This window comes from Manihot esculenta, chromosome 12 (genome assembly GCF_001659605.2).
Source record: "Manihot esculenta cultivar AM560-2 chromosome 12, M.esculenta_v8, whole genome shotgun sequence".
NCBI classification, from domain to species: domain Eukaryota; kingdom Viridiplantae; phylum Streptophyta; class Magnoliopsida; order Malpighiales; family Euphorbiaceae; genus Manihot; species Manihot esculenta.
In genome coordinates, this window is record NC_035172.2 from 13,907,969 (window position 1) to 13,920,551 (window position 12,583).

Sequence of the window (12,583 nt, forward strand, 5' to 3'; positions counted from 1 at the left end):
GAATCCCTTCTTTTTTAACTAGAGATCTCGATTTCGAACCCACTTAAAGGGAGTGCTTTGCCCCCTTAATGGGCTTGCCCGGCACAAATCCAAACGAATAGTTTATACAACAAAAAAATATATAAGGGTTTAATTGTTTGATTTTAAAAATATAGAAACTAATTTATTAATTATGTTAAAATTTAAATATTAAAGTGTTATTTTTCAATTTTAAATAATATATTCATATAAAAAAATAATTTAAAGTTATAATTAATAAATTTAAAAGAATAGTATAGTTTAAATAAAAAATAAAAGTTAAATCAATTATCATCTTATGAAAAATAACTCTAAAACATAGTTATATCAATTTTCTATTAGCTATTATTCTATTCCATTCGTCTCATAATTTTTATTGACTTTAGTTTTCACACATATTACAAAAATATAATCTTTTTATTAATTTTTTAATTATATCAATTTTAAATACATTAAATTTTATTAAATATTAAAAAATATTTTGAGAGATTTCTTGAAAATAAGATAAAATTAAATAGGGTTATAATATTTAATTTATATATTACTATAAAATATGGAAGAAAAACAGATAATTATTTTACGATAACAAAAAAAAAAAGTTATGAGACAGTAAAAGTATTTTTTAAAAATTTATTAAAATTTTAGTTTAGCTATTTAAATACTTATTAGTTATTAATTGCAGTGCTTAAATTTATATTTTATATTTTTTACTTTTATTAAAAAAATAAATGATATTTTTTATTTGGCAAATGAGCTCTTTAAATCCTTAAAAAGTTTTTATTAAAAATATTGTTTAAACCCTTATCAACTTAAACATTCTTAAACATTTAAAAATAGCATAAAAAAGTTTAAAATCTTAATAAATATCATAATACTCATTTAAACCCTTGAATAAATAAACTTAATATTATATTTTAGTAATTTAGTTTATAAGTAATTTATGTTAATTTATATTATTATAAATAAATAAAATAAATTTATAAAATTTATAAAATAAATGAAGTATTATTTAAAAATTTTAGAAAAATTAAAGTTGAAATTTAATAAACAATAAATTAAAAAATCTTTATATTAATTGAAACCATAAATGATTTATATCTTTTTTTATTTTCTCGTTAACTAAAATTTAAACTTTAACTTTAGAACATTTTGTTAAAACTTACACATCGTTAAGAAAATACAACTACTATAATTATATATGTAATAAAAACAAGAAAAATAATAAAGTATATTAAAAGTTAAAATGTAATTTTCACTTAAATTATATTATAAATTAATTAAGAAAATAATAAAATGAGAAAATCTCTTATATTTTTTTTATTAGTTCTAAATGACTTTTAGTGATTCCTATATTTTCACGGATCTTATAACTAAGCGTTATTAAAAAATATAAATTAGTTTTTTATAAACTAATTTTTTAAATATATTTTTATAATTTTTATTATATATGTAATATTATCTATAAGTATATTAATATCTATTCATTTTAATAACACTTATAAATTTTTAAATGAGATGTTAAGATTAAAAATTGGTATTTAATTAAATTGACATTTTATTTAATCAGAATTTAAATGACTTTTTGATAAATTTTTCAAGAGCTAAAATAGTGAAATAAGATAAATTTATTTTAACATTTATTTAAACATGTATTCTATATATATAAGCTAGTTTTTTAAACGTGCAATGTTGGTAATTTATTTACACATTTTTATTAGTTTTATATATAATATAATACATTATAATATTGAAAATAGTTTACATATTAAAATTTTTAGAGGAAAATTAATTAATACAATTAAAAATTTTATTATTTCATCTCCAATTAAGTTTTACCCTTAAGAATGATTTGATCTCTCTAATTAGAATTTGAATTATTTAATATCTCATATGTCCTAGGTGAGATATAAGTTTAGTGACTAATACCCTCCCTTCTCTTCTCATGCTCTCCCTTTTATCTCTTTTTTAACCTTTCTCTTTTCTTTGTCATCATCCTATGCTTTATCTAGCTATTATTACTTTGATTACCAAATAATAAGTTGCATTTTTTTTATATAATTTTAATATTTAAATACTTAGACTTTGAGTTAAAAAATTTACATGAATAGACTGATTTGTTTGAGTTTTTAGTGTTTTGATAAGTTTAGTAAAGATCGAAGAAAAAGAAAATAGGAGTTATGTCTTAAATAATGAAGAGACTGAGAAGTTATAATTGCATGCACAACTTAGAATATGAAGAAATAGAGTCCATCATAAACTTTGATTCTTCATCAAATAGATACATTTTACTATGGATTAGGTTATGGGTTTAACAAACCACACGAGGAAGAGATAGAGACCTGTTTAGAAAGAATTGCTAAGACTTGTGATTTAAGAAGATCCTTCTATCTAATCAACTTATTCAATTCTTTGTGGAGGAAACAAAGACATCATATTAAGAAGGAATTGAGATATATCAAAATACACTTTTTCTATTTGATTTGGACTTCTAGTAATTAGGAAATTAGTTTTAGTATTTAAAGAGCACTATGTTATGGGTAGAATTATTTTTGTTCTTGATTAATTTTGAGAGGCTAAAATATTCCACTCTTACTTGTTGCATTTTAGCCATGAACATGTGTAGCTATATTTTCTTTTCAATAAAAGAATAATCGAAGTTTTAGTCCACTTGATTTTAAGATCTGATTTATTTTATTGTTTTCTTATTATTTCTTAATATTTATATTGTTTATGTACCTATTGGTTTTTATTATTTTGTTAATTGTTACACGAAGGTATCATTGCTCAATTAATAGGATAATATATTATTATTTAGGTTGATTAAATTCATAATTATTTAGTTCAATCTAAAATAAGTTATTAATTAGGCTTAATATTGATTTTCTCTAGTAAATTTAAGTGCTTGCTTAAAATTTATTTTCTCTCATTAAAACAATTTCTATTTTATTGCAACTAAAACCTCATTTTATTTTTTTATCTTATGTCTTGCAATAGAATTATTTTTTTTCGAGCTTGTACGATTGACTCTATTCTCTACTGTCACAATTTATTTTGTTTTAGCAATGTAGGATGTTATTTTTTTGTGATTTCGACACTCATCAAATTTTGGCATTGTCTATTAAATTTAAATGCTTGCTTAAAATTTATTTAGTTTATTGATCTCATTGAATTAATTTCTTTTTTTTTTGCAATTAAAACCCTCCCATTTTATTTTTTATTTATCTTACATCTTTCTATAGAATTAATTTTCTTTCAGTCTGTAGGATCGACTCTGTTTACTACTATCGCAATTTATTTTATTTTAGCAAAGTAGAATGTTATTTGGTGGTTTCGACACTCATTAAATTTTGGCATTATTACCAGGGATTGGCTTTGATTGGTTTACTAATTTTTTTGAATGAAATGTTGTAATCCTTTAGGTAATCACAAGATGAATCTAGAGATTGGGAAAACTACAAAGAAGCTAAGAATAGAGAACAAATTGTGACACAAAGAGATCTCTATGTCCAACACTACAGGTAACAATCACTGTCGAGGAACAAGCCGTGGGCATAGATGAAGCAGAACCTGACCTGAATGATTCCTCTAGCGAATATGAAGTTGAAAAAGACATGGCTGATAATCATGCAATCCGAGAAATTGACAATACTGATGATCCTTGGCTACTTTGCATCACAAATCCTAAACTAAATGCAACACTTGAACTGAAACTAGAGGATTGATTCATCTTCTCCCTACCTTTCGACGGCATGAAAGGGAAGATCCTCATAAGCATTTGAAGGAGTTCCATGTGGTATGTTCCAGCATGAGATTGTAAGGAGTTTTCAAAAAACAAATCAAGCCAAGGGCTTTTTCTTTCTCATTAGTTAACTGACGATGCAAAAGACTAGTTGTATTACTTACTTGTTCAGTCACCACATTATGAGAGATGGTGAAATTATTTTTGGACTGATTTTTTCATTGCTTTTAAAGCATTTGCAATTAAGAGGGAAACATCAAGGATCAAGTAAAAGGACAGATTTTTCCTGGACATGATAGTTTAGATAAACAACTTATTTTCTATTTTTATGAGGCACACTTATCCATAAAGAGATGAATAATGAGCAAGATGCTATGAGAGGCTAGAGAATTAATACCCACCATGGCAGCAAATTCACTATAATTTGGACCTCTACAAGACACTCATAAGAGAGTTAATAAGGTAGATGCTTCTTCTATTGAATCTAGGATCTCACACCTAACTATTTTGGTTCAAATTCTTGTTGTAGAGAACACACACCAAGCAAAAGTTTATGGAATTTGCACTAATACCGATTACTCTACTATATGTACCCTACAATTCAAGATGATTAATAAGTGCATGCAATGAGTGGATTTCCTAGTCCTCTACAAACTAAATATGATCCTTACTTAATTACATATAACCCATATTGGAGAGATCACCCAAATTTCAATTATCACCTAAATTTTAATTATGGAGCCATGCCACCCAACTTTTAAAATTTTCAGCCTAGATCACCTCAACAACAACCAACCTCTTCATCAAATTCAGGTATTTGTCTTAAAGATATTGTTAAAAGTTTTGCAACTAACAGTAAACTATTTTAGTAAGAAACAAGGGCAAGTATTCATAACTTAGAAATACAAATGAGTCAATTAGCAACCTTATTAAGAAAATTGAGGACTCAAGGTAAGTTGTTTCCTATACAATAATCATCCAAATGAAAATGTAAGTGTTGTTACTATGAGAAATGAAAAAGAGCTGCTGCATAAATCTCATAAGGAAAGTTATGGGCACGATAAAAGTACAGACCTAGAGATTAGAATTATTATTCACGCGTACGAATACAAACCAATAATAAAATCAAAATCTGCACCTGTTGAACCTGATACCTCAGTAATTAGACCTTTTTTTCTAGAAAGGCTAGCCAAATTAAAAAAAGAGAAAGAAGAGAAAGAGATTCTTAAGATATTTCGCAAAGTAGATGTAAATATTAAATTTTTAGATGTTGTTAAATAGGTATCTCACTATTTGAAATTTTTAAAGGAATTATACACCAAAAAGAAGAAGCTGATATTCTACTAAAAGATTTGTATGAATGATGTTTGCTATTCCTATTATAATTGACAGTGGTGGTGTCAAAAAAAAAAATGATAGTGCATCAATAAATGTCATGTCTTTATCATTTTAAAATTTTTGAATGTTAGTCCACTTTAAGAAATGGGTTTAGTGATTCAAATAGTTTATAAGTCCACTATTTATCTTGATGGAGTACTAAAAGATGTCCTTGTACATGTAGATAATTTGATATTCTCGACTGATTTTTATGTAATCAATATGGAGGATGATAAATCCTCCAATTCTTCTGAACGAAATAGATACTTTACTAGGGAGACTTTTTTATTCATTGCTAGAACGAAATAGATATTTATAATAACACTCTTACTATAAAGTTTGATGGAGAAGTCATTAAATTTAATGTTTATAATTATATGAAGTACCCCAACAACATTTCTTGTATGTGGAGTGGGTGCTCTTAAACCTCTAGAACAATAAGTGGTTGGATTGCAATATAGAAAGGAGTTGAATACTGCACTTTATGAAAATTTAGGAAAAACTAGCTTAATAAATATAGAGAAAAATTTTACTCCAAACATTTGAAAGAAGTGGCCTATGAATTAAAAGTAAAAAAAAAATCATTACGAACATGTTGCTTCTGTTGTGGAATCACCTACTAACCATACTAAACTTTTATCTTTTGTTGTAGGGACCTAAATTATGACTAAATTAGTTGCCTAGCCAGTCACCTGCATTCACAAATGACAATCACATTTCACACAGTTTCAAAATATCATTTCAATGCATGAGTGTTTCTCAAGCTATTTTATAAAGAATTCAAGGTGGAACCAACTAAGGAGATCACTTTAGGCGACTCAACACCAATTGTCTGATGGCCGTGACATTCAAATAAAGTCTAAGACTATATATTAGTAGATTTCTTTCCTTATCCCTCTAGATTTTTTTAATTAACCTTATTTTAACAAAAAAAAAAAGAAAAAAAAAGAATTTATGATAGAAGAAAAGCAAAAATATGGAGACATACTATGCATAGCACCTTTAGGGTGATTTAATTACTTAATATGTTTACAGAGGGGAAGTTTGTGCCTTTGGTTATATCCATAGCTAAATCAACGACGCACTGTGTCTCTCAGTCTCCACACTTACTATTCCTTCTATTTATTTATCTACATTTTTATTTATATTTATTCATTTTTAATTTGTCTTTTCACAATTTTAATTTCTAGTATTTTCATTTAATTTTAATTCAATCTTCTTCTTCTCTAATAGATGTCTCTTTCATGTTCTTTTTAGGTGTAGTCCAAGTTTCTTCCAAGTACTAACAAACAATATATTTTGGGAGTCATTATAAGTGTTGCCTTCTTATTTCTTACATATTTACTTTTTATTCTCTTTCTCATAAACCTTACCACTTTTCCTCGCTCCTTATTCTTTTCTCTCCCTACACATATTAGCCACTTCTCTCAACCTATTGCATCCATTCCTGTTTCCTCACCACTGTCATGACACATTCTCCTCCAGTGAAATACTTGAATCTTTATTTTCTATTATTATTGATTTAAATATTTTGTTAATTCAAATGATTGGTTAAGTGTGAAGGAAATATATTCTGATATAAAGATAACCATGTGTTAATTTTGAGAAATTTTTTTCTTTGTTTATCTTTTTGCACATTGAAGACAATATAAAATTTAAGTGTGGGGGAGTCTTATGGGCACAACGTCTACTCTATCTTGCTTTATATGCAATTTATTTTTGTTTGTAAATGTTTTATAAATGTTTTCTTTCCATATTTTGCTGTAAATTTTGAAAGAATAGTTTGGCTCAAAAATATGTTTCTTTTCTAAGCCTTATCTTGCCATAGATGGTCAAATGAGTGGTGACTTTTAGAGTTAGATTGAACTATATTAGGTAACTATAAATAGTTTCTTCTTATCTTTTTTATACAAGTTATGAATAGTTCCAGTATTTGATTTCATGAGTTAGAATAAACTCCTAATCAAATAAATAGAAATTGTGCGCTAAATGGTCTGTTAATACATTCAAAACTGTTGCTTTAACTTGCTATAGTAAGTTTCAATGATGGAAAAATATTGTAAGGAGCCTAGAAAGTCTAATAATAATAATGATAAACTTAAATAAATAAATAAGTGATTTACCAATATTGATTGGTTTAAACAAGAAATGTCCTTTGTGAATAGAGAAAGTCTATGATTGGCAGAACTATACCTCATAGGGGCTGTTAATAATTCGAAACACACTACAATTAAGCTAGTTTACCAACATTAGTTAGTTAGTGATTCAGACCCATTCCCCTCAAGCAAGAGATGTCACTTATAAATAGAAAAAAATAGTATTGGGAGAGTACACTCTCATAGGAGCCAAGATAGACCATATATATGTAAGTTTGGACCCTTTTGTTTTTTGATGAAAATTATAACGTTAGAGACTTTCTTGGCTAAATAAGTATGTGTTTCTTTATGCACTAACTTAAAATATTGAACCTAATTGTCTGGTCATGTATAAAAGTGAGTTTATTGCATTTCAACTTTGAGGACTGTGTTGGGATATCTTTTATTTCTTGTATATATTGATGAGATCTTGTTATGGAATACTAGTTGCTTAATATGCATCATTTCAATTCTTTGAGTCATTGATTTTGAGGATTATGAGTAATGGGAGATGAGCCTTAGAAGTGGAGATAAATATTGGGCCTAGTATATGTTGAAGGACAAGCTTCATTTAAGTGTGGGGGATTGATGATTTGCACATTTTTGTATACTTTTAATATTTAAACACTTAGATTTTTAGTTAAATCTACTTGAATAGGCTGATTTATTTGAGTTTTTAACATTTTAATAGGATAGGTATAACAAACCCATGAGGAAGAGATAGAGACCTGCTTGAGAAGATTTGCCAAGTTACGTGATTTGAGGAGATCCTCCTATTTGATCAATTCATTCAACTCTTTTTGGAGGAAATAAATACATCGTATTAAGAATGATTAATTTGGAGAGGCTGAAAATATTCCTATAAGGGGTGCCTAAAACTCTTATAAGAGGATAAGAATGAGTAATTGAATTAAATTACAAGAGCATCTTTTATGGTTGTCTAAGAATTAGAATTAGTTAATTAGTGCCTCTTAACTAGTTTAAGAAAGCTAGTTTAAGAGAGAAGAGTGCCTAAAACTCTTATAAGGTGGCACATTATCTGTAATACCCGGCTAGATTCCGGCATCGGAATCCCTACCTTCCGGCGGAATCTCCGTTGGAATATGGAATGTTGATGATGCCAGAGTCTTCTAGAGGGGTAAAATGTGTTTTCTAAAATGATTTTTTTTACTGATTTCATGGTTTTAAATGAAAAAGATTTGAGTTTTGAAAAAAAGAAAAGACTAAGGAGGTTTTTGCCAGGTTCGGCCACCGAAAGTGAAGTTCGGCCGCCGAACATGAGTTGGTTTTGGGAGTGCTTTTGGCCTCCGAAAGCTATGTTTGAACAAACCAGGTTCGGCCGCCGAACCTCAAGTTCGGCCGCCGAACATGGGGGTGTTTTGCATGCACGTTAGGCCGCCGAAGGAGGTTTGGCTGGCCACCTATAAAAGCCCCTCAGACCGAAAATGGGCGAGTTTTCTCCCCATTCTCGAGCTCAGGTGTGTTCATGTCCTCCTCTAGTCGTTTTCTTGCTTTTTCTTCAAATCCTTCACGTTTTATAAGCTATATGGTTGTTTTGAAGAGTTTTAAAGCTTGGATCAAGGTTTGGAGAGCTTGGAGACTTTAAGAGTTTGGGTTCTCCACATCTCAAGCTTTGGGTCGCACCAACCCTCGATCTTCAAGAGGTAAGTGTGGATCTATGCTTTTCTTTACGTTTCATGAAGTTTTAAGATGGTTTTGATGGGTAGATATGCATGTTAGGGTTTATGTGGGTTTTATGCCCAATGTATGATAATGTATGTTCATGTGATGTTTGTGTTGGGGTTTAAGTTAGTTTTCAAGCCCCTTGAGCATATGGGAGAGAGTATGCATGATTGGGAGAGAGTATGTGAGGTTTGGTTTGTTTTGATGGTTTTGGCCTATGTGGGTCATAAACTATCTATGTATGCTTTAGATGTTGTTTTTGGGAGTTTAAGCTTGTTTGAGCTCCCTTGTGCATGGTTGAGGATGTATGCATGTGTTTGAGAAGTTGGATGCTTGTTTTGGGGTGTTTGGAAGGTTTGGGAGGCTTGAAATGCACCTAGGCTGAGTTCTGGATGAACTCAGGTTCGACCGCCGAAGGTGGTTTCGGCCGCCGAACCTGCCTGAGGATGCAGGGATTGGCCGCCTAACCTTGCCCCCGAAAGTTGAGTTTTGGCTTGAAAGCAGACTTTCGGCCGCCGAAGGTAATGTTCGGCCGCCGAAAGTGCCTGACTTTCGTCTCTGGAGAGAAGGTTCGGCCGCCGAAGGTGCCCCCGAACCTGCCTGACTTTCGTCTCTGTCTGGGACTTTCGGCCGCCGAAAGTGCCCTGTCCAGCCTTTTCTTGGGTGTTTTCTATGCATGCTTCTATGATGTTTTAGGGGGTTTTTGGGTAGTCTTTTATGAGTTGTTTAGAGTATGTTTAGCACCTCACTGGAGTCCACCTGTGTAGGATCGGACCCGAGGAACCGAGGTGTTTAGCAGTGTCAGCCTTTTCAGAGTCGGCCCTGAGCTAGTCACAGGTGAGTGGAACTAACCCTTATGTTTTAAAAATTAAACGAATGTTTTAGCATGATCCATGCATCATAAAATGCCATGAAATATATAATAGGTTGTGCTGCACTAGTACTCACGAATATGATGCATTGCATATTATGTTGTTGATGTGGATGAATGTTGAATGATCCTCTAGCCCTCACCATGATAGTATATGATAATGATGATGATGATATGATATGAGATGAAAAGACCAGGTCGCCCCTGGTACTATGTTTATGCAAGCGAACACTAGGTGAGGCCTAATCACCCCTGGTGTAGTCGGACATGTTATGATATGAGTTATGTAAGCGAGCACTAGGTGAGGCCTAATCGCCCCTGGTGTAGTTGGACATGTTATGATATGTAGAGGGCTAGTGGTGACAAATTCATCCTTGATGTGATATGTTTGTGTTGTGGCGCATTTCATGAAAGCATATGTTAAAAATGAATTGTTTTCTTTATGGTTTCTGCTCACTGGGCTTTTTAGCTCACCCCTCTCCCCTAACCCTAGGTTTGCAGGGTCAGAGATAGTCAGGAGATCAGCAGGTTACGTCCATGGTCGTGTTTTTGTAATAGAATAGTAGTGGACATGATGTAATATAAGATTATGTATTGTTGTAAAAAGAGTTGTATTGCAATATGACCTTATGTTATATGTTCAGAGTTATAGTATTGTGCTTGGCCCGAGTTGGATAATCCCTTTGTACATGAGTTTTACTTTATGTTGTTTCATGTGATGGACCGAGTTTGACATAGGGTATGCTGACCCTAGGGGTTCTATGAGTTCAGTCATAGTGCATACACAGGTCAAACGGGTTAAAGAAAAAGTTTACAGTTTTATGTTTTAAAGTTTATGCTTATGTTGGATCATGTTTGGGATTATACCAGCTGTACAGGATGCATAGTAGGCTTGCTACGGGTCCCGGCGGCCTTATGCCGATCTGGATCCTAGCGCCGGTAGCGGTCCAGATTTTCGGGTCGTTACAGAATGGTATCAGAGCCCTAGGTTCACATAGTCGGACCTATAGTGTGTCGGGCTCATAGAGGTTATAGTAGGGCAAGCACAATAGGAAGATCATGTCCACTAGGATAGGATATGGAGTCCTGTCTTGTATGATGATGTGAAATGCCATGATGATGAGCATGTGCATTAATGCTATGATATGTATGTTATGTATGTGATGCAGGTTCATGTGTTTCCACATGAACCGTATGATGCTTATGTTTATGTGCGATGTTATGCTCTCAGAAGTCAAGATGAGAGGAACTCGTCGATCTGCGAGATTGACTGGAGCTCCGCCAGAGAATGAGGGCATGGATGCCCATTCCCCTGCTCTGCAGAGGGCAAGATCTTGTAGGACGATCAGGGAAAGTACATCAAGGGACCCTAGAAGGTCTTTTGATGCAGGTCGGAGGAGATCAGTTCATGAAGGTATGTCAGCGGATGTGATGGAAACAGAGGAGGATAACCAGAGAAGAGATAGTAGTTTGGGCATGAGTATGTCAGTAGAGGATATGGGAGAGTCCCAAGGAGGCACTCAGGCCTCGGGTTTTGTTCCACCACAGTATCCACCCTACCCGCAAGGGCCAGGGTATCCGATGGGAGGTACGTCGGATTTCTTCAGCTATAACCCATATCCCACCTTTATGCCCTATCCTCCCTTTTACCCACAGTACCCAATGTTTCCATGCTCACCCTTTTTCCCAGGTCCAGCAAACCCTAACTCAGGGGATGTTGCACCTCCTCCTCCACCAGCAGAACCAATAGTCCCTGATGTCCGGATGCCCAAACCTGGTTCATCAGTTGGGGGTAAAGTAAAGATGACAGATTACCTCAAGTTGGATGCCCCCAAGTTCGAAGCAGGCGATGACCCTTTTGAGTACCTCAGAACGGTAAAGATGATAACAGATGAGCTAGGAGCAAGTGACAGTAGAGCCATTCAGATGGCAGGGTTCACATTGAAATGCAAGAAGGCAAGGGAGTGGTTCAAAAACTATGTGGACCCAAAGTTGGAGAGCTTATCCTGGGAGCAGTTTGCCAATGAGTTTGCAGGATGGGCTTTTCCGGATAGTTCCAGAGAACTGAAGATGATTGAGTTTGAGCAGCTAAGGCAGACGGAAGAGATGAGTGTAGAGGAGTTTACAGACAGGTTCCTGGAGCTGTTGCCGTTTGCAGGACAAGGTCTTGACACAGACCTGAAGAAGTCTAGGAGATATGTTATGAAGCTTCACTCCAGGTATTCCTCGTTGGTTCAATCAGCAGAAAGGGAGAGCTTCCATGCTATAGTGGATATGGCACGGAGAATGGAGGCTGGTGCCATTGTCCAGGGGACAGTTAAACAGTATGTGGCACAGTCTTCGGGTTCCAAAATCCCGGGGACAAGTGATGTTGATCTCTCCCCTCTAAGCGAGGCTGTCACAAAGAGTAAGAAGGGAGGCAGAGGCCTCAGAAGATCGAAGAAGAGTAAGTTTTGGGAACAGATAAAGTCTGGTCTGGGTTTAGGTGATGGTTCGAGCTCTGGTTCAGGTAACTCCAGATGTACACGGTGCGGTAGGCAGCACAAGGGAGTTTGTTTGATTGGGACAACAGCATGCTTCAGGTGCGGACAGGAGGGGCACATGGCACGTGAGTGTCCCACCGCGACCTTGGTGGCACGGTCCCAGTAGACAGTTTCGGGCAGTGTAGCTCACCCAGTAGCTCCATCCATGTTTCAGGGCAGTGGTAGAGGCGGAGACAGGGGGACAGCCCCTTCTTCAGCAGGTTCCCGTGGGGAAGGT